This window comes from Oncorhynchus mykiss, chromosome 25, assembly GCF_057628025.1.
Source record: "Oncorhynchus mykiss isolate SJ-2025 chromosome 25, ASM5762802v1, whole genome shotgun sequence".
NCBI classification, from domain to species: Eukaryota; Metazoa; Chordata; class Actinopteri; order Salmoniformes; family Salmonidae; genus Oncorhynchus; species Oncorhynchus mykiss.
Window position 1 is genome coordinate 39,112,530 of NC_143046.1, and position 26,030 is coordinate 39,138,559.

General features: G+C 39.4%; 12 non-coding genes across 12 annotated transcripts; all 12 read right to left on the reverse strand.

The window, feature by feature from the left end:
- Positions 1 to 291: 291 nt before the first annotated feature.
- On the reverse strand, positions 292 to 363 carry trnac-gca (transfer RNA cysteine (anticodon GCA)). Its single transcript has one exon. It is a non-coding gene; the product is annotated as a tRNA-Cys (tRNA).
- Positions 364 to 4,316: 3,953 nt separating this feature from the next.
- trnac-gca (transfer RNA cysteine (anticodon GCA)) lies at positions 4,317 to 4,388 on the reverse strand. Its single transcript has one exon. It is a non-coding gene; the product is annotated as a tRNA-Cys (tRNA).
- Positions 4,389 to 5,090: 702 nt separating this feature from the next.
- Positions 5,091 to 5,162, reverse strand: trnac-gca (transfer RNA cysteine (anticodon GCA)). The gene has a single exon. It is a non-coding gene; the product is annotated as a tRNA-Cys (tRNA).
- A 2,552-nt stretch (positions 5,163 to 7,714) lies between these two features.
- trnac-gca (transfer RNA cysteine (anticodon GCA)) lies at positions 7,715 to 7,786 on the reverse strand. Its single transcript has one exon. It is a non-coding gene; the product is annotated as a tRNA-Cys (tRNA).
- Positions 7,787 to 12,461: 4,675 nt separating this feature from the next.
- On the reverse strand, positions 12,462 to 12,533 carry trnac-gca (transfer RNA cysteine (anticodon GCA)). Its single transcript has one exon. It is a non-coding gene; the product is annotated as a tRNA-Cys (tRNA).
- A 701-nt stretch (positions 12,534 to 13,234) lies between these two features.
- Positions 13,235 to 13,306, reverse strand: trnac-gca (transfer RNA cysteine (anticodon GCA)). The gene has a single exon. It is a non-coding gene; the product is annotated as a tRNA-Cys (tRNA).
- A 4,269-nt stretch (positions 13,307 to 17,575) lies between these two features.
- On the reverse strand, positions 17,576 to 17,647 carry trnac-gca (transfer RNA cysteine (anticodon GCA)). Its single transcript has one exon. It is a non-coding gene; the product is annotated as a tRNA-Cys (tRNA).
- Positions 17,648 to 22,619: 4,972 nt separating this feature from the next.
- Positions 22,620 to 22,691, reverse strand: trnac-gca (transfer RNA cysteine (anticodon GCA)). Its single transcript has one exon. It is a non-coding gene; the product is annotated as a tRNA-Cys (tRNA).
- Positions 22,692 to 22,812: 121 nt separating this feature from the next.
- On the reverse strand, positions 22,813 to 22,884 carry trnac-gca (transfer RNA cysteine (anticodon GCA)). Its single transcript has one exon. It is a non-coding gene; the product is annotated as a tRNA-Cys (tRNA).
- Positions 22,885 to 23,005: 121 nt separating this feature from the next.
- Positions 23,006 to 23,077, reverse strand: trnac-gca (transfer RNA cysteine (anticodon GCA)). The gene has a single exon. It is a non-coding gene; the product is annotated as a tRNA-Cys (tRNA).
- Positions 23,078 to 24,273: 1,196 nt separating this feature from the next.
- trnac-gca (transfer RNA cysteine (anticodon GCA)) lies at positions 24,274 to 24,345 on the reverse strand. The gene has a single exon. It is a non-coding gene; the product is annotated as a tRNA-Cys (tRNA).
- A 1,196-nt stretch (positions 24,346 to 25,541) lies between these two features.
- On the reverse strand, positions 25,542 to 25,613 carry trnac-gca (transfer RNA cysteine (anticodon GCA)). The gene has a single exon. It is a non-coding gene; the product is annotated as a tRNA-Cys (tRNA).
- Positions 25,614 to 26,030: the final 417 nt, after the last annotated feature.

Sequence of the window (26,030 nt, forward strand, 5' to 3'; positions counted from 1 at the left end):
AAAAAATTACAATATGAGACCTATTGATCTGAAGTCTATTGCACTTCCACCTCTGATAGGAACTGTCTGACAGAGAAAAAACATTGAATGAGGGACATTTTAGACTGAGTAACATAACCAAAAAAGTAGCACTCCACCTCTCAAGATACACTTAGAAAGTAGTTGATTTCAAGGGGGTGCCAGGATTTGAACGTGAGAAATAGTCTAATAAGGGACAATTTTGCCTGAGTAACATATTCGGAAAAAAAAGTCATCTACCCTCAAAATACTCTTTGAAAGCTCTTGATTTTAAGGGGGCATCAGGATTTGAACCTGGGACCTCTTGATCTGCAGTCAAATGCTCTACCACTGAGCTATACCCCCTCTGCTAGAAACTGCCTAAAGGCAGAAAAATTGTCCAATAAGGGACATTATAGCTGTAGAACCTAGAAAGTATATGATTTCAAGATGACAAATATATTACAATCTGAGACCTATTGATCTGAAGTCTGTTGCACTTCCACCTCTGTTAAGAACTGTCTGACAGAGAAAAACCATCTAATGAGGGACATTTTAGCAGAGCACTCCCTCTCTCGAGAAACACTGAGAAAGTACTTGATTTCAAGGGGGCGCCAGTATTTGATCCTGAGAAATTGTCTAATAAGGGAGATTTTAGCTTGTGATCAACATAACCTAATAAAGAAAACTCTCTCTTTGAAAACGTACCCATAAAGTGTTTGATTTCAAGTTGACAAAAAAATTACAATCTGAGACCTATTGGTCTTTGGCACTTCCACCTCTGATAGGAACTGTCTGACAGAGAAAAAACATTGAATGAGGGACATTTTAGACTGAGTAACATAACCAAAAAAGGAGCACTCCCTCTCTCAAGATACACTTAGAAAGTACTTGATTTCAAGGGGGCGCCAGTATTTGATCCTGAGAAATTGTCTAATAAGGGAGATTTTAGCTTGTGATCAACATAACCTAATAAAGAAAACTCCCTCTTTGAAAACGTACCCATAAAGTGTTTGATTTCAAGTTGACAAAAAAATTTGAATCTGAGACATATTGATCTGAAGTCTATTGCACTTCCACCTCTGATAGGAACTGTCTGACAGAGAAAAAACATTGAATGAGGGACATTTTAGACTGAGTAACATAACCAAAAAAGTAGCACTCCACCTCTCAAGATACACTTAGAAAGTAGTTGATTTCAAGGGGGCGCCAGTATTTGATCCTGAGAAATTGTCTAATAAGGGAGATTTTAGCTTGTGATCAACATAACCTAATAAAGAAAACTCTCTCTTTGAAAACGTACCCATAAAGTGTTTGATTTCAAGTTGACAAAAAAATTACAATCTGAGACCTATTGATCTGAAGTCTTTGGCACTTCCACCTCTGATAGGAACTGTCTGACAGAGAAAAAACATTGAATGAGGGACATTTTAGACTGAGTAACATAACCAAAAAAGTAGTACTCCCTCTCTCAAGATACACTTAGAAAGTACTTGATTTCAAGGGGTTGCCAGTATTTGATCCTGAGAAATTGTCTAATAAGGGACAATTTTCCCTGAGTAACATATACCAAAAAAGAGTCCTCTACCCTCAAAATACTCATAGAAAGCTCTTGATTTTAAGGGGGCACTGGGATTTGAACCTGGGACCTCTTGATCTGCAGTTAAATGCTCTACCACTAAGCTATACCCCCTCTGCTAGAGACTGTCTAAAGGCAGAAAAATTGTCCAATAAGGGACATTATAGCTGTAGATCAACAAAAACTAATATAGAACACTCTCTCTCTCTGAAAACATACCCATAAAGTATTTGATTTGAAGATGACAAATATATTACAATCTGAGACCTATTGATCTGAAGTCTATTGCACATCCTCCTCTGATAGGAACTGTCTGACAGAGAAAAAACATTGAATGAGGGACATTTTAGACTGAGTAACATAACCAAAAAAGGAGCACTCCCTCTCTCAAAATACACTTAGAAAGTACTTGATTTCAAGGGGGTTTCAGGATTTGAACTTGAGAAATTGTCTAATAAGGGACAATTTTGCCTGAGTAACATATTCGGAAAAAAAAGTCATCTACCCTCAAAATACTCTTTGAAAGCTCTTGATTTTAAGGGGGCATCAGGATTTTAACCTGGGACCTCTTGATCTGCAGTCAAATGCTCTACCACTGAGCTATACCCCCTCTGCTAGAAACTGCCTAAAGACAGAAAAATTGTCCAATAAGGGACATTATAGCTGTAGAACCCAGAAAGTATATGATTTCAAGATGACAAATATATTACAATCTGAGACCTATTGATCTGAAGTCTGTTGCACTTCCACCTCTGTTAAGAACTGTCTGACAGAGAAAAACCATTTAATGAGGGACATTTTAGCTTGTGATCAACATAACCTAATAAAGAAAACTCTCTCTTTGAAAACGTACCCATAAAGTGTTTGATTTCAAGTTGACAAAAAAATTAGAATCTGAGAAATATTGATCTGAAGTCTATTGCACTTCCACCTCTGATAGGAACTGTCTGACAGAGAAAAAACATTGAATGAGGGACATTTTAGACTGAGTAACATAACCAAAAAAGTTGCACTCCACCTCTCAAGATACACTTAGAAAGTAGTTGATTTCAAGGGGTTGCCAGGATTTGAACGTGAGAAATAGTCTAATAAGGGACAATTTTCCCTGAGTAACATATACCAGAAAAGAGTCCTCTACCCTCAAAATACTCTTAGAAAGCTCTTGATTTTAAGGGGGCACCGGGATTTGAACGTGGGACCTCTTGATCTGCAGTCAAATGCTCTACCACTGAGCTATACCCCCTCTGCTAGAAACTGCCTGAAGGCGGAAAAATTGTCTAATAAGGGACATTATAGCTGGAGATCAACAAAATCTAATGAAGAACACTCTTTCTCTGAAAACATACCCAGAAAGTATTTGATTTGAAGATGACAAATATATTACAATCTGAGACCTATTGATCTGAAGTCTGTTGCACTTCCACCTCTGTTAGGAACTGTCTGACAGAGAAAAACCATTGAATGAGGGACATTTTAGACTGAGTAACATAACCAAAAAAGGAGCACTCCCTCTCTCAAGATACACTTAGAAAGTACTTGATTTCAAGGGGGGCGCCAGGATTTGATACTGAGAAATTGTCTAACAAGGGAGATTTTAGCTTGTGATCAACATAACCTAATAAAGAAAACTCTCTCTTTGAAAATGTACCCATAAAGTGTTTGATTTCAAGTTGACAAAAAAATTACAATCTGAGACCTATTGATCTGAAGTCTATTGCACTTCCTCCTCTGATAGGAACTGTCTGACAGAGAAAAACCATTGAATGAGGGACATTTTAGACTGAGTAACATAACCAAAAAAGGAGCACTCCCTCTCTCAAAATACACTTAGAAAGTACTTGATTTCATGGGGGTGGCAGGATTTGAACTTGAGAAATTGTCTAATAAGGGACAATTTTGCCTGAGTAACATATTCGAAAAAAGAGTCCTCTACCCTCAAAATACTCTTTGAAAGCACTTGATTTAAAGGGTGCATCAGGATTTGAACCTGGGACCTCTTGATCTGCAGTCAAATGCTCTACCACTGAGCTATACCCCCTCTGCTAGAAACTGTCTAAAGGCGGAAAAATTGTCAAATAAGGGACATTATAGCTGGAGATCAACAAAAACTAATGAAGAACACTCTCTCTCTGAAAACATACCCATAAAGTATTTGATTTGAAGATGACAAAAGTATTACAATCTGAGAACTATTGATCTGAAGTCTGTTGCACTTCCACCTCTGTTAGGAACTGTCTGACAGAGAAAAACCATCTAATGAGGGACATTTTAGCAGAGCACTCCCTCTCTCAAGAAACACTGAGAAAGTACTTGATTTCAATGGGGCGCCAGAATTTGATCCTGAGAAATTGTCTAATAAGGGAGATTTTAGCTTGTGATCAACATAAACCTAATAAAGAAAACTCTCTCTTTGAAAACGTACCCATAAAGTGTTTGATTTCAAGTTGACAAAAAAATTACAATCTGAGACCTATTGATCTGAAGTCTATTGCACTTCCTCCTCTGATAGGAACTGTCTGACAGAGAAAAACCATTGAATGAGGGACATTTTAGACTGAGTAACATAACCAAAAAAGGAGCACTCCCTCTCTCAAAATACACTTAGAAAGTACTTGATTTCAAGCGGGTGACAGGATTTGAACTTGAGAAAATGTCTAATAATGGACAATTTTGCCTGAGTAACATATTCGAAAAAAGAGTCCTCTACCCTCAAAATACTCTTTGAAAGCACTTGATTTAAAGGGGGCATCAGGATTTGAACCTGGGACCTCTTGATCTGCAGTCAAATGCTCTACCACTGAGCTATACCCCCTCTGCTGGAAACTGTCTAAAGGCGGAAAAATTGTCTAATAAGGGACATTATAGCTGGAGATCAACAAAAACTAATGAAGAACACTCTCTCTCTGAAAACATACCCATAAAGTATTTGATTTGAAGATGACAAAGATATTACAATCTGAGACCTATTGATCTGAAGTCTGTTGCACTTCCACCTCTGTTAGGAACTGTCTGACAGAGAAAAACCATGTAATGAGGGACATTTTAGCAGAGCACTCCCTCTCTCAAGAAACACTGAGAAAGTACTTGATTTCAAGGGGGGCGCCAGGATTTGATACTGTCAAATTGTCTAACAAGGGAGATTTTAGCTTGTGATCAACATAACCTAATAAAGAAAACTCTCTCTATGAAAACGTACCCATAAAGTGTTTGATTTCAAGTTGACAAAAAAATTACAATCTGAGACCTATTGATCTGAAGTCTATTGCACTTCCTCCTCTGATAGGAACTGTCTGACAGAGAAAAACCATTGAATGAGGGACATTTTAGACTGAGTAACATAACCAAAAAAGGAGCACTCCCTCTCTCAAAATACACTTAGAAAGTACTTGATTTCAAGCGGGTGACAGGATTTGAACTTGAGAAAATGTCTAATAATGGACAATTTTGCCTGAGTAACATATTCGAAAAAAGAGTCCTCTACCCTCAAAATACTCTTTGAAAGCACTTGATTTAAAGGGGGCATCAGGATTTGAACCTGGGACCTCTTGATCTGCAGTCAAATGCTCTACCACTGAGCTATACCCCCTCTGCTAGAAACTGTCTAAAGGCGGAAAAATTGTCTAATAAGGGACATTATAGCTGGAGATCAACAAAAACTAATGAAGAACACTCTCTCTCTGAAAACATACCCATAAAGTATTTGATTTGAAGATGACAAATATATTACAATCTGAGACCTATTGATCTGAAGTCTGTTGCACTTCCACCTCTGTTAGGAACTGTCTGACAGAGAAAAACCATGTAATGAGGGACATTTTAGCAGAGCACTCCCTCTCTCAAGAAACACTGAGAAAGTACTTGATTTCAAGGGGGGCGCCAGGATTTGATACTGTCAAATTGTCTAACAAGGGAGATTTTAGCTTGTGATCAACATAACCTAATAAAGAAAACTCTCTCTATGAAAACGTACCCATAAAGTGTTTGATTTCAAGTTGACAAAAAAATTACAATCTGAGACCTATTGATCTGAAGTCTATTGCACTTCCTCCTCTGATAGGAACTGTCTGACAGAGAAAAACCATTGAATGAGGGACATTTTAGACTGAGTAACGTAACCAAAAAAGGAGCACTCCCTCTCTCAAAATACACTTAGAAAGTACTTGATTTCAAGCGGGTGACAGGATTTGAACTTGAGAAATTGTCTAATAAGGGACAATTTTGCCTGAGTAACATATTCGAAAAAAGAGTCCTCTACCCTCAAAATACTCTTTGAAAGCACTTGATTTAAAGGGGGCATCAGGATTTGAATCTGGGACCTCTTGATCTGCAGTCAAATGCTCTACCACTGAGCTATACCCCCTCTGCTTGAAACTGTCTAAAGGCCGAAAAATTGTCTAATAAGGGACATTATAGCTGGAGATCAACAAAAACTAATGAAGAACACTCTCTCTCTGAAAACATACCCATAAAGTGTTTGATTTGAAGATGACAAATATATTACAATCTGAGACCTATTGATCTGAAGTCTATTGCACTTCCACCTCTGATAGGAACTGTCTGACAGAGAAAAACCATTGAATGAGGAACATTTTAGACTGAGTAACATAACCAAAAAAGGAGCACTCCCTCTCTCAAGATACACTTAGAAAGTACTTGATTTCAAGGGGGGCGCCAGGATTTGATACTGAGAAATTGTCTAACAAGGGAGATTTTAGCTTGTGATCAACATAACCTAATAAAGAAAACTCTCTCTTTGAAAATGTACCCATAAAGTGTTTGATTTCAAGTTGACAAAAAAATTACAATCTGAGACCTATTGATCTGAAGTCTATTGCACTTCCTCCTCTGATAGGAACTGTCTGACAGAGAAAAACCATGTAATGAGGGACATTTTAGCAGAGCACTCCCTCTCTCAAGAAACACTGAGGAAGTACTTGATTTCAAGGGGGGCGCCAGGATTTGATACTGTCAAATTGTCTAACAAGGGAGATTTTAGCTTGTGATCAACATAACCTAATAAAGAAAACTCTCTCTTTGAAAACGTACCCATAAAGTGTTTGATTTCAAGTTGACAAAAAAATTACAATCTGAGACCTATTGATCTGAAGTCTATTGCACTTCCTCCTCTGATAGGAACTGTCTGACAGAGAAAAACCATTGAATGAGGGACATTTTAGACTGAGTAACATAACCAAAAAAGGAGCACTCCCTCTCTCAAAATACACATAGAAAGTACTTGATTTCAAGCGGGTGACAGGATTTGAACTTGAGAAATTGTCTAATAAGGGACAATTTTGACTGAGTAACATATTCGAAAAAAGAGTCCTCTACCCTCAAAATACTCTTTGAAAGCACTTGATTTAAAGGGGGCATCAGGATTTGAACCTGGGACGTCTTGATCTGCAGTCAAATGCTCTACCACTGAGCTATACCCCCTCTACTAGAAACTGTCTAAAGGCGGAAAAATTGTCTAATAAGGGACATTATAGCTGGAGATCAACAAAAACTAATGAAGAACACTCTCTCTCTGAAAACATACCCATAAAGTATTTGATTTGAAGATGACAAATATATTACAATCTGAGACCTATTGATCTGAAGTCTGTTGCACTTCCACCTCTGTTAGGAACTGTCTGACAGAGAAAAACCATCTAATGAGGGACATTTTAGCAGAGCACTCCCTCTCTCAAGAAACACTGAGAAAGTACTTGATTTCAAGGGGGGTGCCAGGATTTGATACTGTCAAATTGTCTAACAAGGGAGATTTTAGCTTGTGATCAACATAACCTAATAAAGAAAACTCTCTCTTTGAAAACGTACCCATAAAGTGTTTGATTTCAAGTTGACAAAAAAATTACAATCTGAGACCTATTGATCTGAAGTCTATTGCACTTCCTCCTCTGATAGGAACTGTCTGACAGAGAAAAACCATTGAATGAGGGACATTTTAGACTGAGTAACGTAACCAAAAAAGGAGCACTCCCTCTCTCAAAATACACTTAGAAAGTACTTGATTTCAAGCGGGTGACAGGATTTGAACTTGAGAAATTGTCTAATAAGGGACAATTTTGCCTGAGTAACATATTCGAAAAAAGAGTCCTCTACCCTCAAAATACTCTTTGAAAGCACTTGATTTAAAGGGGGCATCAGGATTTGAACCTGGGACCTCTTGATCTGCAGTCAAATGCTCTACCACTGAGCTATACCCCCTCTGCTTGAAACTGTCTAAAGGCCGAAAAATTGTCTAATAAGGGACATTATAGCTGGAGATCAACAAAAACTAATGAAGAACACTCTCTCTCTGAAAACATACCCATAAAGTATTTGATTTGAAGATGACAAATATATTACAATCTGAGACCTATTGATCTGAAGTCTATTGCACTTCCACCTCTGATAGGAACTGTCTGACAGAGAAAAACCATTGAATGAGGGACATTTTAGACTGAGTAACATAACCAAAAAAGGAGCACTCCCTCTCTCAAGATACACTTAGAAAGTACTTGATTTCAAGGGGGGCGCCAGGATTTGATACTGAGAAATTGTCTAACAAGGGAGATTTTAGCTTGTGATCAACATAACCTAATAAAGAAAACTCTCTCTTTGAAAATGTACCCATAAAGTGTTTGATTTCAAGTTGACAAAAAAATTACAATCTGAGACCTATTGATCTGAAGTCTATTGCACTTCCTCCTCTGATAGGAACTGTCTGACAGAGAAAAACCATGTAATGAGGGACATTTTAGCAGAGCACTCCCTCTCTCAAGAAACACTGAGAAAGTACTTGATTTCAAGGGGGGCGCCAGGATTTGATACTGTCAAATTGTCTAACAAGGGAGATTTTAGCTTGTGATCAACATAACCTAATAAAGAAAACTCTCTCTTTGAAAACGTACCCATAAAGTGTTTGATTTCAAGTTGACAAAAAAATTACAATCTGAGACCTATTGATCTGAAGTCTATTGCACTTCCTCCTCTGATAGGAACTGTCTGACAGAGAAAAACCATTGAATGAGGGACATTTTAGACTGAGTAACATAACCAAAAAAGGAGCACTCCCTCTCTCAAAATACACATAGAAAGTACTTGATTTCAAGCGGGTGACAGGATTTGAACTTGAGAAATTGTCTAATAAGGGACAATTTTGACTGAGTAACATATTCGAAAAAAGAGTCCTCTACCCTCAAAATACTCTTTGAAAGCACTTGATTTAAAGGGGGCATCAGGATTTGAATCTGGGACCTCTTGATCTGCAGTCAAATGCTCTACCACTGAGCTATACCCCCTCTGCTTGAAACTGTCTAAAGGCCGAAAAATTGTCTAATAAGGGACATTATAGCTGGAGATCAACAAAAACTAATGAAGAACACTCTCTCTCTGAAAACATACCCATAAAGTATTTGATTTGAAGATGACAAATATATTACAATCTGAGACCTATTGATCTGAAGTCTATTGCACTTCCACCTCTGATAGGAACTGTCTGACAGAGAAAAACCATTGAATGAGGGACATTTTAGACTGAGTAACATAACCAAAAAAGGAGTACTCCCTCTCTCAAGATACACTTAGAAAGTACTTGATTTCAAGGGGGGCGCCAGGATTTGATACTGAGAAATTGTCTAACAAGGGAGATTTTAGCTTGTGATCAACATAACCTAATAAAGAAAACTCTCTCTTTGAAAATGTACCCATAAAGTGTTTGATTTCAAGTTGACAAAAAAATTACAATCTGAGACCTATTGATCTGAAGTCTATAGCACTTCCTCCTCTGATAGGAACTGTCTGACAGAGAAAAAACATGTAATGAGGGACATTTTAGCAGAGCACTCCCTCTCTCAAGAAACACTGAGAAAGTACTTGATTTCAAGGGGGGCGCCAGGATTTGATACTGTCAAATTGTCTAACAAGGGAGATTTTAGCTTGTGATCAACATAACCTAATAAAGAAAACTCTCTCTTTGAAAACGTACCCATAAAGTGTTTGATTTCAAGTTGACAAAAAAATTACAATCTGAGACCTATTGATCTGAAGTCTATTGCACTTCCTCCTCTGATAGGAACTGTCTGACAGAGAAAAACCATTGAATGAGGGACATTTTAGACTGAGTAACATAACCAAAAAAGGAGCACTCCCTCTCTCAAAATACACATAGAAAGTACTTGATTTCAAGCGGGTGACAGGATTTGAACTTGAGAAATTGTCTAATAAGGGACAATTTTGACTGAGTAACATATTCGAAAAAAGAGTCCTCTACCCTCAAAATACTCTTTGAAAGCACTTGATTTAAAGGGGGCATCAGGATTTGAACCTGGGACTTCTTGATCTGCAGTCAAATGCTCTACCACTGAGCTATACCCTCTCTGCTTGAAACTGTCTAAAGGCCGAAAAATTGTCTAATAAGGGACATTATAGCTGGAGATCAACAAAAACTAATGAAGAACACTCTCTCTCTGAAAACATACCCATAAAGTATTTGATTTGAAGATGACAAATATATTACAATCTGAGACCTATTGATCTGAAGTCTATTGCACTTCCACCTCTGATAGGAACTGTCTGACAGAGAAAAACCATTGAATGAGGGACATTTTAGACTGAGTAACATAACCAAAAAAGGAGCACTCCCTCTCTCAAAATACACTTATAAACTACTTGATTTCAAGGGGGTGACAGGATTTGAACTTGAGAAATTGTCTAATAAGGGACAATTTTGCCTGAGTAACATATCGAAAAAAGAGTCCTCTACCCTCAAAATACTCTTTGAAAGCACTTGATTTAAAGGGGGCATCAGGGTTTGAACCTGGGACCTCTTGATCTACAGTCACATGCTTGATCTACAGTCACAGTCACAGCCTCACATGCTCTACCACTGAGCTATACCCCCTCTGCTAGAAACTGTCTAAAGGCGGAAAAATTGTCTAATAAGGGACATAATAGCTGGAGATCGACAAAAACTGATAAAGAACACTCTCTCTCTGAAAACATACCCATAAAGTATTTGATTTGAAGATGACAAATAAATTACAATCTGAGACCTATTGATCTGAAGTCTGTTGCACTTCCACCTCTGTTAGGAACTGTCTCACTGAGAAAAAACATCTAATGAGGGACATTTTTGCAGAGCACTCCCTCTCTCAAGAAACACTGAGAAAGTACTTGATTTCAAGGGGGCGCCAGGATTTGATCCTGAGAAATTGTCTAATAAGGGAGATTTTAGCTTGTGATCAACATAATCTATTGATCTGAAGTCTATTGCACTTCCTCCTCTGATAGGAACTGTCTGACAGAGAAAAACCATTGAATGAGGGACATTTTAGACTGAGTAACATAACCAAAAAAGGAGCACTCCCTCTCTCAAAATACACTTAGAAAGTACTTGATTTCGAGGGGGCGCCAGGATTTGATCCTGAGAAATTGTCTAATAAGGGAGATTTTAGCTTGTGATCAACATAACCTAATAAAGAAAACTCTCTCTTCGAAAACGTACCCATAAAGTGTTTGATTTCAAGTTGACAAAAAAATTACAATCTGAGACCTATTGATCTGAAGTCTATTCCACTTCCACCTCTGATAGGAACTGTCTGACAGAGAAAAACCATTGAATGAGGGACATTTTAGACTGAGTAACATAACCAAAAAAGGAGCACTCCCTCTCTCAAAATACACTTAGAAAGTACTTGATTTCGAGGGGGCGCCAGGATTTGATCCTGAGAAATTGTCTAATAAGGGAGATTTTAGCTTGTGATCAACATAACCTAATAAAGAAAACTCTCTCTTCGAAAACGTACCCATAAAGTGTTTGATTTCAAGTTGACAAAAAAATTACAATCTGAGACCTATTGATCTGAAGTCTATTCCACTTCCACCTCTGATAGGAACTGTCTGACAGAGAAAAAACATTGAATGAGGGACATTTTAGACTGAGTAACATAACCAAAAAAGGAGCACTCCCTCTCTCAAGATACACTTAGAAAGTACTTGATTTCAAGGGGCTGCCAGGATTTGAACGTGAGAAATTGTCTAATAAGGGACAATTTTGCCTGAGTAACATATTCGAAAAAAGAGTCCTCTACCCTCAAAATACTCTTTGAAAGCTCTTGATTTAAAGGGGGCATCAGGATTTGAACCTGGGACCTCTTGATCTGCAGTTAAATGCTCTACCACTGAGCTATACCCCCTCTGCTAGAAACTGTCTAAAGGCGGAAAAATTGTCAAATAAGGGACACTATAGCTGGAGATCAACAAAAACTAATATAGAACACTCTCTCTCTCTGAAAACATACCCATAAAGTATTTGATTTCAAGATGGCAAATATATTACAATCTGAGACCTATTGATCTGAAGTCTGTTGCACTTCCACCTCTGTTAGGAACTGTCTGACAGAGAAAAAACATCTAATGAGGGACATTTTAGCAGAGCACTCCCTCTCTCAAGATACACTTAGAAAGTAGTTGATTTCAAGGGGGCGCCAGTATTTGATCCTGAGAAATTGTCTAATAAGGGAGATTTTAGCTTGTGATCAACATAACCTAATAAAGAAAACTCTCTCTTTGAAAACATACCCATAAAGTGTTTGATTTCAAGTTGACAAAAAAATTACAATCTGAGACCTATTGATCTGAAGTCTATTGCACTTCCACCTCTGATAGGAACTATCTGACAGAGAAAAACCATTGAATGAGGGACATTTTAGACTGAGTAACATAACCAAAAAAGGAGCACTCCCTCTCTCAAAATACACTTAGAAAGTACTTGATTTCAAGGGGGGCGCCAGGATTTGACACTGAGAAATTGTCTAATAAGGGACAATTTTCCCTGAGTAACATATTCGAAAAAAGAGTCCTCTACCCTCAAAATACACTTTGAAAGCACTTGATTTAAAGGGGGCATCAGGATTTGAACCTGGGACCTCTTGATCTGCAGTCAAATGCTCTACCACTGAGCTATACCCCCTCTGCTTGAAACTTTCTAAAGGCCGAAAAATTGTCTAATAAGGGACATTATAGCTGGAGATCAACAAAAACTAATGAAGAACACTCTCTCTCTGAAAACATACCCATAAAGTATTTGATTTGAAGATGACAAATATATTACAATCTGAGACCTATTGATCTGAAGTCTGTTGCACTTCCACCTCTGTTAGGAACTGTCTGACAGAGAAAAAACATCTAATGAGGGACATTTTAGCAGAGCACTCCCTCTCTCAAGATACACTTAGAAAGTAGTTGATTTCAAGGGGGCGCCAGTATTTGATCCTGAGAAATTGTCTAATAAGGGAGATTTTAGCTTGTGATCAACATAACCTAATAAAGAAAACTCTCTCTTTGAAAACATACCCATAAAGTGTTTGATTTCAAGTTGACAAAAAAATTACAATCTGAGACCTATTGATCTGAAGTCTATTGCACTTCCACCTCTGATAGGAACTGTCTGACAGAGAAAAACCATTGAATGAGGGACATTTTAGACTGAGTAACATAACCAAAAAAGGAGCACTCCCTCTCTCAAGATACACTTAGAAAGTACTTGATTTCAAGGGGCTGCCAGGATTTGAACGTGAGAAATTGTCTAATAAGGGACAATTTTGCCTGAGTAACATATTCGAAAAAAGAGTCCTCTACCCTCAAAATACTCTTTGAAAGCACTTGATTTAAAGGGGGCATCAGGATTTGAACCTGGGACCTCTTGATCTGCAGTCAAATGCTCTACCACTGAGCTATACCCCCTCTGCTAGAAACTGTCTAAAGGCGGAAAAATGGTCAAATAAGGGACATAATAGCTGGAGATCGACAAAAACTAATAAAGAACACTCTCTCTCTGAAAACATACCCATAAAGTAATTGATTTCTTGATGACAATAATATTACCATCTGAGACCTATTTATCTGAAGTCTGTTGCACTTCCACCTCTGTTAGGAACTGTCTGACAGAGAAAAACCATCTAATGAGGGACATTTTTGCAGAGCACTCCCTCTCTCAAGAAACACTGAGAAAGTACTTGATTTCAAGGGGGCGCCAGTATTTGATCCTGAGAAATTGTCTAATAAGGGAGATTTCAGCTTGTGATCAACATAACCTAATAAAGAAAACTGTCTCTTTGAAAACGTACCCATAAAGTGTTTGATTTCAAGTTGACAAAAAAATTACAATCTGAGACCTATTGATCTGAAGTCTATTGCACTTCCACCTTTGATAGGAACTGTCTGACAGAGAAAAAACATTGAATGAGGGACATTTTAGACTGAGTAACATAACCAAAAAAGGAGCACTCCCTCTCTCAAAATACACTTAGAAAGTACTTGATTTCAAGGGGGTGACAGGATTTGAACGTGAGAAATTGTCTAATAAGGGACAATTTTGCCTGAGTAACATATTCGGAAAAAAAGTCCTCTACCCTCAAAATACTCTTAGAAAGCTCTTGATTTTAAGGGGGCATCAGAATTTGAACCTGGGACCTCTTGATCTGCAGTCAAATGCTCTACCACTGAGATATACCCCCTCTGCTAGAAACTGTCTAAAGGCGGAAAAATTGTCAAATAAGGGACATTATAGCTGGAGATCAACAAAAACTAATATAGAACACTCTCTCTCTCTGAAAACATACCCATGAAGTATTTGATTTCAAGATGGCAAATATATTACAATCTGAGACCTATTGATCTGAAGTCTGTTGCACTTCCACCTCTGTTAGGAACTGTCTGACAGAGAAAAAACATCTAATGAGGGACATTTTAGCAGAGCACTCCCTCTCTCAAGATACACTTAGAAAGTAGTTGATTTCAAGGGGGCGCCAGTATTTGATCCTGAGAAATTGTCTAATAAGGGAGATTTTAGCTTGTGATCAACATAACCTAATAAAGAAAACTCTCTCTTTGAAAACATACCCATAAAGTGTTTGATTTCAAGTTGACAAAAAAATTACAATCTGAGACCTATTGATCTGAAGTCTATTGCACTTCCACCTCTGATAGGAACTGTCTGACAGAGAAAAAACATTGAATGAGGGACATTTTAGACTGAGTAACATAACCAAAAAAGGAGCACTCCCTCTCTCAAAATACACTTAGAAGGTACTTGATTTCAAGGGGGTGACAGGATTTGAACGTGAGAAATTGTCTAATAAGGGACAATTTTGCCTGAGTAACATATTCGGAAAAAAAATCCTCTACCCTCAAAATACTCTTAGAAAGCTCTTGATTTTAAGGGGGCATCAGAATTCGAACCTGGGACCTCTTGATCTGCAGTCAAATGCTCTACCACTGAGCTATACCCCCTCTGCTAGAAACTGTCTAAAGGCGGAAAAATGGTCAAATAAGGGACATTATAGCTGGAGATCAACAAAAACTAATATAGAACACTCTCTCTCTCTGAAAACATACCCATAAAGTATTTGATTTCAAGATGGCAAATATATTACAATCTGAGACCTATTGATCTGAAGTCTGTTGCACTTCCACCTCTGTTAGGAACTGTCTGACAGAGAAAAAACATCTAATGAGGGACATTTTAGCAGAGCACTCCCTCTCTCAAGATACACTTAGAAAGCAGTTGATTTCAAGGGGGCGCCAGTATTTGATCCTGAGAAATTGTCTAATAAGGGAGATTTTAGCTTGTGATCAACATAACCTAATAAAGAAAACTCTCTCTTTGAAAACATACCCATAAAGTGTTTGATTTCAAGTTGACAAAAAAATTACAATCTGAGACATATTGATCTGAAGTCTATTGCACTTCCACCTCTGATAGGAACTATCTGACAGAGAAAAACCACTGAATGAGGGACATTTTAGACTGAGTAACATAACCAAAAAAGGAGCACTCCCTCTCTCAAGATACACTTAGAAAGTACTTGATTTCAAGGGGCTGCCAGGATTTGAACGTGAGAAATTGTCTAATAAGGGACAATTTTGCCTGAGTAACATATTCGAAAAAAGAGTCCTCTACCCTCAAAATACTCTTTGAAAGCACTTGATTTAAAGGGTGCATCAGGATTTGAACCTGGGACCTCTTGATCTGCAGTTAAATGCTCTACCACTGAGCTATACCCCCTCTGCTAGAAACTGTCTAAAGGCGGAAAAATGGTCAAATAAGGGACATAATAGCTGGAGATCGACAAAAACTAATAAAGAACACTCTCTCTCTGAAAACATACCCATAAAGTAATTGATTTCTTGATGACAATAATATTACCATCTGAGACCTATTGATCTGAAGTCTGTTGCACTTCCACCTCTGTTAGGAACTGTCTGACAGAGAAAAAACATCTAATGAGGGACATTTTTGCAGAGCACTCCCTCTCTCAAGAAACACTGAGAAAGTACTTGATTTCAAGGGGGCGCCAGTATTTGATCCTGAGAAATTGTCTAATAAGGGAGATTTTAGCTTGTGATCAACATAACCTAATAAAGAAAACTGTCTCTTTGAAAACGTACCCATAAAGTGTTTGATTTCAAGTTGACAAAAAAATTACAATCTGAGACCTATTGATCTGAAGTCTATTGCACTTCCACCTTTGATAGGAACTGTCTGACAGAGAAAAAACATTGAATGAGGGACATTTTAGACTGAGTAACATAACCAAAAAAGGAGCACTCCCTCTCTCAAAATACACTTAGAAAGTACTTGATTTCAAGGGGGTGACAGGATTTGAACGTGAGAAATTGTCTAATAAGGGACAATTTTGCCTGAGTAACATATTCGGAAAAAAAGTCCTCTACCCTCAAAATACTCTTAGAAAGCTCTTGATTTTAAGGGGGCATCAGAATTTGAACCTGGGACCTCTTGATCTGCAGTCAAATGCTCTACCACTGAGCTATACCCCCTCTGCTAGAAACTGTCTAAAGGCGGAAAAATGGTCAAATAAGGGACATAATAGCTGGAGATCGACAAAAACTAATAAAGAACACTCTCTCTCTGAAAACATACCCATAAAGTAATTGATTTCTTGATGACAATAATATTACCATCTGAGACCTATTGATCTGAAGTCTGTTGCACTTCCACCTCTGTTAGGAACTGTCTGACAGAGAAAAAACATCTAATGAGGGACATTTTTGCAGAGCACTCCCTCTCTCAAGAAACACTGAGAAAGTACTTGATTTCAAGGGGGCGCCAGTATTATTTCCTGAGAAATTGTCTAATAAGGGAGATTTTAGCTTGTGATCAACATAACCTAATAAAGAAAACTGTCTCTTTGAAAACGTACCCATAAAGTGTTTGATTTCAAGTTGACAAAAAAATTACAATCTGAGACCTATTGATCTGAAGTCTATTGCACTTCCACCTTTGATAGGAACTGTCTGACAGAGAAAAAACATTGAATGAGGGACATTTTAGACTGAGTAACATAACCAAAAAAGGAGCACTCCCTCTCTCAAAATACACTTAGAAAGTACTTGATTTCAAGGGGGTGACAGGATTTGAACGTGAGAAATTGTCTAATAAGGGACAATTTTGCCTGAGTAACATATTCGGAAAAAAAGTCCTCTACCCTCAAAATACTCTTAGAAAGCTCTTGATTTTAAGGGGGCATCAGAATTTGAACCTGGGACCTCTTGATCTGCAGTCAAATGCTCTACCACTGAGCTATACCCCCTCTGCTAGAAACTGTCTAAAGGCGGAAAAATGGTCAAATAAGGGACATAATAGCTGGAGATCGACAAAAACTAATAAAGAACACTCTCTCTCTGAAAACATACCCATAAAGTAATTGATTTCTTGATGACAATAATATTACCATCTGAGACCTATTGATCTGAAGTCTGTTGCACTTCCACCTCTGTTAGGAACTGTCTGACAGAGAAAAACCATCTAATGAGGGACATTTTTGCAGAGCACTCCCTCTCTCAAGAAACACTGAGAAAGTACTTGATTTCAAGGGGGCGCCAGTATTTGATCCTGAGAAATTGTCTAATAAGGGACAATTTTGCCTGAGTAACATATTCGAAAAAAGAGTCCTCTACCCTCAAAATACTCTTTGAAAGCACTTGATTTAAAGGGGGCATCAGGATTTGAACCTGGGACCTCTTGATCTGCAGTCAAATGCTCTACCACTGAGCTATACCCCCTCTGCTCGAAACTGTCTAAAGGCGGAAAAAAGGTCAAATAAGGGACATAATAGCTGGAGATCGACAAAAACTAATAAAGAACACTCTCTCTCTGAAAACATACCCATAAAGTAATTGATTTCTTGATGACAATAATACTACCATCTGAGACCTATTGATCTGAAGTCTGTTGCACTTCCACCTCTGTTAGGAACTGTCTGACAGAGAAAAACCATCTAATGAGGGACATTTTTGCAGAGCACTCCCTCTCTCAAGAAACACTGAGAAAGTACTTGATTTCAAGGGGGCGCCAGTATTTGATCCTGAGAAATTGTCTAATAAGGGAGATTTTAGCTTGTGATCAACATAACCTAATAAAGAAAACTCTCTCTTATGTGCTACTTCCGGCGCCGACAGAGATGGCCGCCTCGCTTCGCGTTCCTAGGAAACTATGCAGTTTTTTGTTTTTTTACGTGTTATTTCTTACATTAGTACCCCAGCTCATCTTAGGTTTCATTACATACAGTCGAGAAGAACTACTGAATATAAGATCAGCATCAACTCACCATCAGTACTACCAAGAATATGTTTTTCGCGACGCGGATCCTGTGTTCTGCCTTACAAACAGGACAACTGAGTGGATTCCATGCAGCGACCCCAAAAAAAACAACTCCGAAAAAGAGGGAAACGAGGCGGTCTTCTGGTCAGACTCCGGAGACGGGCACATCGTGCACCACTCCCTAGCATTCTTCTTGCCAATGTCCAGTCTCTTGACAACAAGGTTGATGAAATCCGAGCAAGGGTAGCATTCCAGAGGGACATCAGAGACTGTAACGTTCTTTGCTTCACGGAAACGTGGCTCCCTGGAGAGACTCTATCCGAAGCGGTGCAGCCAACGGGTTTCTCCACACATCGCGCAGACAGAAACAAACAACTTTCTGGTAAGAAGAGGGGCGGGGGCGTATGCCTTATGACTAACGTGACATGGTGTGATGAAAGAAACATACAGGAACTCAAATCCTTCTGTTCACCTGATTTAGAATTCCTCACAATCAAATGTAGACCGCATTATCTACCAAGAGAATTCTCTTCGATTATAATCACAGCCGTATACATCCCCCCCCAAGCAGACACATCGATGGCTCTGAACAAACTTTATTTAACTCTTTGCAAACTGGAAACCATTCATCCGGAGGCTGCATTCATTGTAGCTGGGGATTTTAACAAGGCTAATCTGAAAACAAGACTCCCTAAATTTTATCAGCATATCGATTGCGCAACCAGGGGTGGAAAGACCTTGGATCATTGTTACTCTAACTTCCGCGACGCATATAAGGCCCTGCCCCGCCCCCCTTTCGGAAAAGCTGACCACGACTCCATTTTGTTGATCCCTGCCTACAGACAGAAACTAAAACAAGAGGCTCCCACGCTGAGGTCTGTCCAACGCTGGTCCGACCAAGCTGACTCCACACTCCAAGACTGCTTCCACCACGTGGACTGGGACATGTTTCGTATTGCGTCAGACAACAACATTGACGAATATGCTGATTCGGTGTGTGAGTTCATTAGAACGTGCGTTGAAGATGTCGTTCCCATAGCAACGATTAAAACATTCCCTAACCAGAAACCGTGGATTGATGGCAGCATTCGCGTGAAACTGAAAGCGCGAACCACTGCTTTTAATCAGGGGAAGGTGTCTGGTAACATGACCGAATACAAACAGTGCAGCTATTCCCTCCGCAAGGCTATCAAACAAGCTAAGCGTCAGTACAGAGACAAAGTAGAATCTCAATTCAACGGCTCAGACACAAGAGGCATGTGGCAGGGTCTACAGTCAATCACGGACTACAGGAAGAAATCCAGCCCAGTCACGGACCAGGATGTCCTGCTCCCAGGCAGACTAAACAACTTTTTTGCCCGCTTTGAGGACAATACAGTGCCACTGACACGGCCGGCAACGAAAACATGCGGTCTCTCCTTCACTGCAGCCGAGGTGAGTAAGACATTTAAACGTGTTAACCCTCGCAAGGCTGCAGGCCCAGACGGCATCCCCAGCCGCGCCCTCAGAGCATGCGCAGACCAGCTGGCCGGTGTGTTTACGGACATATTCAATCAATCCCTATACCAGTCTGCTGTTCCCACATGCTTCAAGAGGGCCACCATTGTTCCTGTTCCCAAGAAAGCTAAGGTAACTGAGCTAAACGACTACCGCCCCGTAGCACTCACTTCCGTCATCATGAAGTGCTTTGAGAGACTAGTCAAGGACCATATCACCTCCACCCTACCTGACACCCTAGACCCACTCCAATTTGCTTACCGCCCAAATAGGTCCACAGACGATGCAATCTCAACCACACTGCACACCGCCCTAACCCATCTGGACAAGAGGAATACCTATGTGAGAATGCTGTTCATTGACTACAGCTCGGCATTCAACACCATAGTACCCTCCAAGCTCGTCATCAAGCTCGAGACCCTGGGTCTCGACCCCGCCCTGTGCAACTGGGTACTGGACTTCCTGACGGGCCGCCCCCAGGTGGTGAGGGTAGGCAACAACATCTCCTCCCCGCTGATCCTCAACACTGGGGCCCCACAAGGGTGCGTTCTGAGCCCTCTCCTGTACTCCCTGTTCACCCACGACTGCGTGGCCACGCACGCCTCCAACTCAATCATCAAGTTTGCGGACGACACAACAGTGGTAGGCTTGATTACCAAAAACGACGAGACGGCCTACAGGGAGGAGGTGAGGGCCCTCGGAGTGTGGTGTCAGGAAAATAACCTCACACTCAACGTCAACAAAACTAAGGAGATGATTGTGGACTTCAGGAAACAGCAGAGGGAACACCCCCCTATCCACATCGATGGAACAGTAGTGGAGAGGGTAGCAAGTTTTAAGTTCCTCGGCATACACATCACAGACAAACTGAATTGGTCCACTCACACAGACAGCATTGTGAAGAAGGCGCAGCAGCGCCTCTTCAACCTCAGGAGGCTGAAGAAATTTGGCTTGTCACCAAAAGCACTCACAAACTTCTACAGATGCACAATCGAGAGCATCCTGGCGGGCTGTATCACCGCCTGGTACGGCAACTGCTCCGCCCTCAACCGTAAGGCTCTCCAGAGGGTGGTGAGGTCTGCACAACGCATCACCGGGGGCAAACTACCTGCCCTCCAGGACACCTACACCACCCGATGTCACAGGAAGGCCATAAAGATCATCAAGGACATCAACCACCCGAGCCACTGCCTGTTCACCCCGCTATCATCCAGAAGGCGAGGTCAGTACAGGTGCATCAAAGCTGGGACCGAGAGACTGAAAAACAGCTTCTATCTCAAGGCCATCAGACTGTTAAACAGCCACCACTAACATTGAGTGGCTGCTGCCAACACACTGACACTGACTCAACTCCAGCCACTTTAATAATGGGAATTGATGGGAAATGATGTAAATATATCACTATTCACTTTAAACAATGCTACCTTATATAATGTTACTTACCCTACATTATTCATCTCATATGCATACGTATATACTGTACTCTATATCATCGACTGTATCCTTATGTAATACATGTATCACTAGCCACTTTAACTATGCCACTTTGTTTACATACTCATCTCATTTGTACATACTGTACTCGATACCATCTACTGTATCTTGCCTATGCTGCTCTGTACCATCACTCATTCATATATCCTTATGTACATATTCTTTATCCCCTTACACTGTGTACAAGACAGTAGTTTTGGAATTGTTAGTTAGATTACTTGTTGGTTATTACTGCATTGTCGGAACTAGAAGCACAAGCATTTCGCTACACTCGCATTAACATCTGCTAACCATGTGTATGTGACAAATAAAATTTGATTTGATTTGATTTGATTCTCTCTTTGAAAACATACCCATAAAGTGTTTGATTTCAAGTTGACAAAAAAATTACAATCTGAGACATATTGATCTGAAGTCTATTGCACTTCCACCTCTGATAGGAACTATCTGACAGAGAAAAACCATTGAATGAGGGACATTTTAGACTGAGTAACATAACCAAAAAAGGAGCACTCCCTCTCTCAAGATACACTTAGAAAGTACTTGATTTCAAGGGGGTGCCAGGATTTGAACGTGAGAAATTGTCTAATAAGGGACAATTTTGTCTGAGTAACATATTCGAAAAAAGAGTCCTCTACCCTCAAAATACTCTTTGAAAGCACTTGATTTAAAGGGGGCATCAGGATTTGAACCTGGGACCTCTTGACCTGCAGTCAAATGCTCTACCACTGAGCTATACCCCCTCTGCTAGAAACTGTCTAAAGGCGGAAAAATTGTCTAATAAGGGACATTATAGCTGGAGATCAACAAAAACTAATATAGAAAACTCTCTCTCTCTGAAAACATACCCATAAAGTAATTGATTTCTTGATGACAATAATATTACCATCTGAGACCTATTTATCTGAAGTCTGTTGCACTTCCACCTCTGTTAGGAACTGTCTGACAGAGAAAAACCATCTAATGAGGGACATTTTAGCAGAGCGCTCCCTCTCTCAAGAAACACTGAGAAAGTAGTTGATTTCAAGGGGGCGCCAGTATTTGATCCTGAGAAATTGTCTAATAAGGGAGATTTTAGCTTGTGATCAACATAACCTAATAAAGAAAACTCTCTCTTTGAAAACGTACCCATAAAGTGTTTGATTTCAAGTTGACAAAAAAATTACAATCTGAGACCTATTGATCTGAAGTCTATTGCACTTCCACCTCTGATAGGAACTGTCTGACAGAGAAAAAACATTGAATGAGGGACATTTTAGACTGAGTAACATAACCAAAAAAGGAGCACTCCCTCCCTCAAAACACACTTAGAAAGTACTTGATTTCAAGGGGGTGACAGGATTTGAACGTGAGAAATTGTCTAATAAGGGACAATTTTCCCTGAGTAACATATTCGAAAAAAGAGTCCTCTACCCTCAAAATACTCTTTGAAAGCACTTGAAAAGGGGGCATCAGGATTTGAACCTGGGACCTCTTGATCTGCAGTCAAATGCTCTACCACTGAGCTATACCCCCTCTGCTAGAAACTGTCTAAAGGCGGAAAAATTGTCAAATAAGGGACAATTTTGCCTAAGTAACATATTCGGGAAAAAAAGTCCTCTACCCTCAAAATACTTTTAGAAAGCTCTTGATTTTAAGGGGGCATCAGGATTTGAACCTGGGACCTCTTGATCTGCAGTCAAATGCTCTACCACTGAGCTATACCCCCTCTGCTAGAAACTGTCTAAAGGCGGAAAAATTGTCAAATAAGGGACAATTTTGCCTAAATAACATATTCGGAAAAAAAAGTCCTCTACCCTCAAAATACTTTTAGAAAGCTCTTGATTTTAAGGGGGCATCAGGATTTGAACCTGGGACCTCTTGATCTGCAGTCAAATGCTCTACCACTGAGCTATACCCCCTCTGCTAGAAACTGTCTAAAGGCGGAAAAATTGTCAAATAAGGGACATAATAGCTGGAGATCGACAAAAACTAATAAAGAACACTCTCTCTCTTAAAACATACCCATAAAGTAATTGATTTCTTGATGACAATAATATTACCATCTGAGACCTATTTATCTGAAGTCTGTTGCACTTCCACCTCTGTTAGGAACTGTCTGACAGAGAAAAACCATCTAATGAGGGACATTTTTGCAGAGCACTCCCTCTCTCAAGAAACACTGAGAAAGTACTTGATTTCAAGGGGGCGCCAGTATTTGATCCTGAGAAATTGTCTAATAAGGGAGATTTTAGCTTGTGATCAACATAACCTAATAAAGAAAACTGTCTCTTTGAAAACATACCCATACAGTGTTTGATTTCAAGTTGACAAAAAAATTACAATCTGAGACCTATTGATCTGAAGTCTATTGCACTTCCACCTCTGATAGGAACTGTCTGACAGAGAAAAAACATTGAATGAGGGACATTTTAGACTGAGTAACATAACCAAAAAAGGAGCACTCCCTCTCTCAAAATACACTTAGAAAGTACTTGATTTCAAGGGGGTGACAGGATTTGAACGTGAGAAATTGTCTAATAAGGGACAATTTTGCATGAGTAACATATTCGGAAAAAAAGTCCTCTACCCTCAAAATACTCTTAGAAAGCTCTTGATTTTAAGGGGGCATCAGAATTTGAACCTGGGACCTCTTGATCTGCAGTCAAATGCTCTACCACTGAGCTATACCCCCTCTGCTACAAACTGTCTAAAGGCGGAAAAATTGTCAAATAAGGGACATTATAGCTGGAGATCAACAAAAACTAATATAGAACACACTCTCTCTCTGAAAACATACCCATAAAGTATTTGATTTCAAGATGGCAAATAAATTACAATCTGAGACCTATTGATCTGAAGTCTATTGCACTTCCACCTCTGACAGGAACTGTCTGACAGAGAAAAAACTTTGAATGAGGGACATTTTAGACTGAGTAACATAACCAAAAAAGGAGCACTCCCTCTCTCAAAATACACTTAGAAAGTACTTGATTTCAAGGGGGTGACAGGATTTGAACGTGAGAAATTGTCTAATAAGGGACAATTTTGCCTGAGTAACATATTCGAAAAAAGAGTCCTCTACCCTCAAAATACTCTTTGAAAGCACTTGATTTAAAGGGGGCATCAGGATTTGAACCTGGGACCTCTTGATCTGCAGTCAAATGCTCTACCACTGAGCTATACCCCCTCTGCTAGAAACTGTCTAAAAGCGGAAAAATTGTCAAATAAGGGACATAATAGCTGGAGATCGACAAAAACTAATAAAGAACACTCTCTCTCTGAAAACATACCCATAAAGTAATTGATTTCTTGATGACAATGATATTACCATCTGAGACCTATTTATCTGAAGTCTGTTGCACTTCCACCTCTGTTAGGAACTGTCTGACAGAGAAAAACCATCTAATGAGGGACATTTTTGCAGAGCACTCCCTCTCTCAAGAAACACTGAGAAAGTACTTGATTTCAAGGGGGCGCCAGTATTTGATCCTGAGAAATTGTCTAATAAGGGAGATTTTAGCTTGTGATCAACATAACCTAATAAAGAAAACTGTCTCTTTGAAAACATACCCATACAGTGTTTGATTTCAAGTTGACAAAAAAATTACAATCTGAGACCTATTGATCTGAAGTCTATTGCACTTCCACCTCTGATAGGAACTGTCTGACAGAGAAAAAACATTGAATGAGGGACATTTTAGACTGAGTAACATAACCAAAAAAGGAGCACTCCCTCTCTCAAAATACACTTAGAAAGTACTTGATTTCAAGGGGGTGACAGGATTTGAACGTGAGAAATTGTCTAATAAGGGACAATTTTGCCTGAGTAACATATTTGGAAAAAAAGTCCTCTACCCTCAAAATACTCTTAGAAAGCTCTTGATTTGAAGGGGGCATCAGAATTTGAACCTGGGACCTCTTGATCTGCAGTCAAATGCTCTACCACTGAGCTATACCCCCTCTGCTACAAACTGTCTAAAGGCGGAAAAATGGTCAAATAAGGGACATTATAGCTGGAGATCAACAAAAACTAATATAGAACACACTCTCTCTCTGAAAACATACCCATAAAGTATTTGATTTCAAGATGGCAAATAAATTACAATCTGAGACCTATTGATCTGAAGTCTATTGCACTTCCACCTCTGACAGGAACTGTCTGACAGAGAAAAAACTTTGAATGAGGGACATTTTAGACTGAGTAACATAACCAAAAAAGGAGCACTCCCTCTCTCAAAATACACTTAGAAAGTACTTGATTTCAAGGGGGTGACAGGATTTGAACGTGAGAAATTGTCTAATAAGGGACAATTTTGCCTGAGTAACATATTTGAAAAAAGAGTCCTCTACCCTCAAAATACTCTTTGAAAGCACTTGATTTAAAGGGGGCATCAGGATTTGAACCTGGGACCTCTTGATCTGCAGTCAAATGCTCTACCACTGAGCTATACCCCCTCTGCTAGAAACTGTCTAAAAGCGGAAAAATGGTCAAATAAGGGACATAATAGCTGGAGATCGACAAAAACTAATAAAGAACACTCTCTCTCTGAAAACATACCCATAAAGTAATTGATTTCTTGATGACAATAATATTACCATCTGAGACCTATTTATCTGAAGTCTGTTGCACTTCCACCTCTGTTAGGAACTGTCTGACAGAGAAAAACCATCTAATGAGGGACATTTTTGCAGAGCACTCCCTCTCTCAAGAAACACTGAGAAAGTACTTGATTTCAAGGGGGCGCCAGTATTTGATCCTGAGAAATTGTCTAATAAGGGAGATTTTAGCTTGTGATCAACATAACCTAATAAAGAAAACTGTCTCTTTGAAAACATACCCATACAGTGTTTGATTTCAAGTTGACAAAAAAA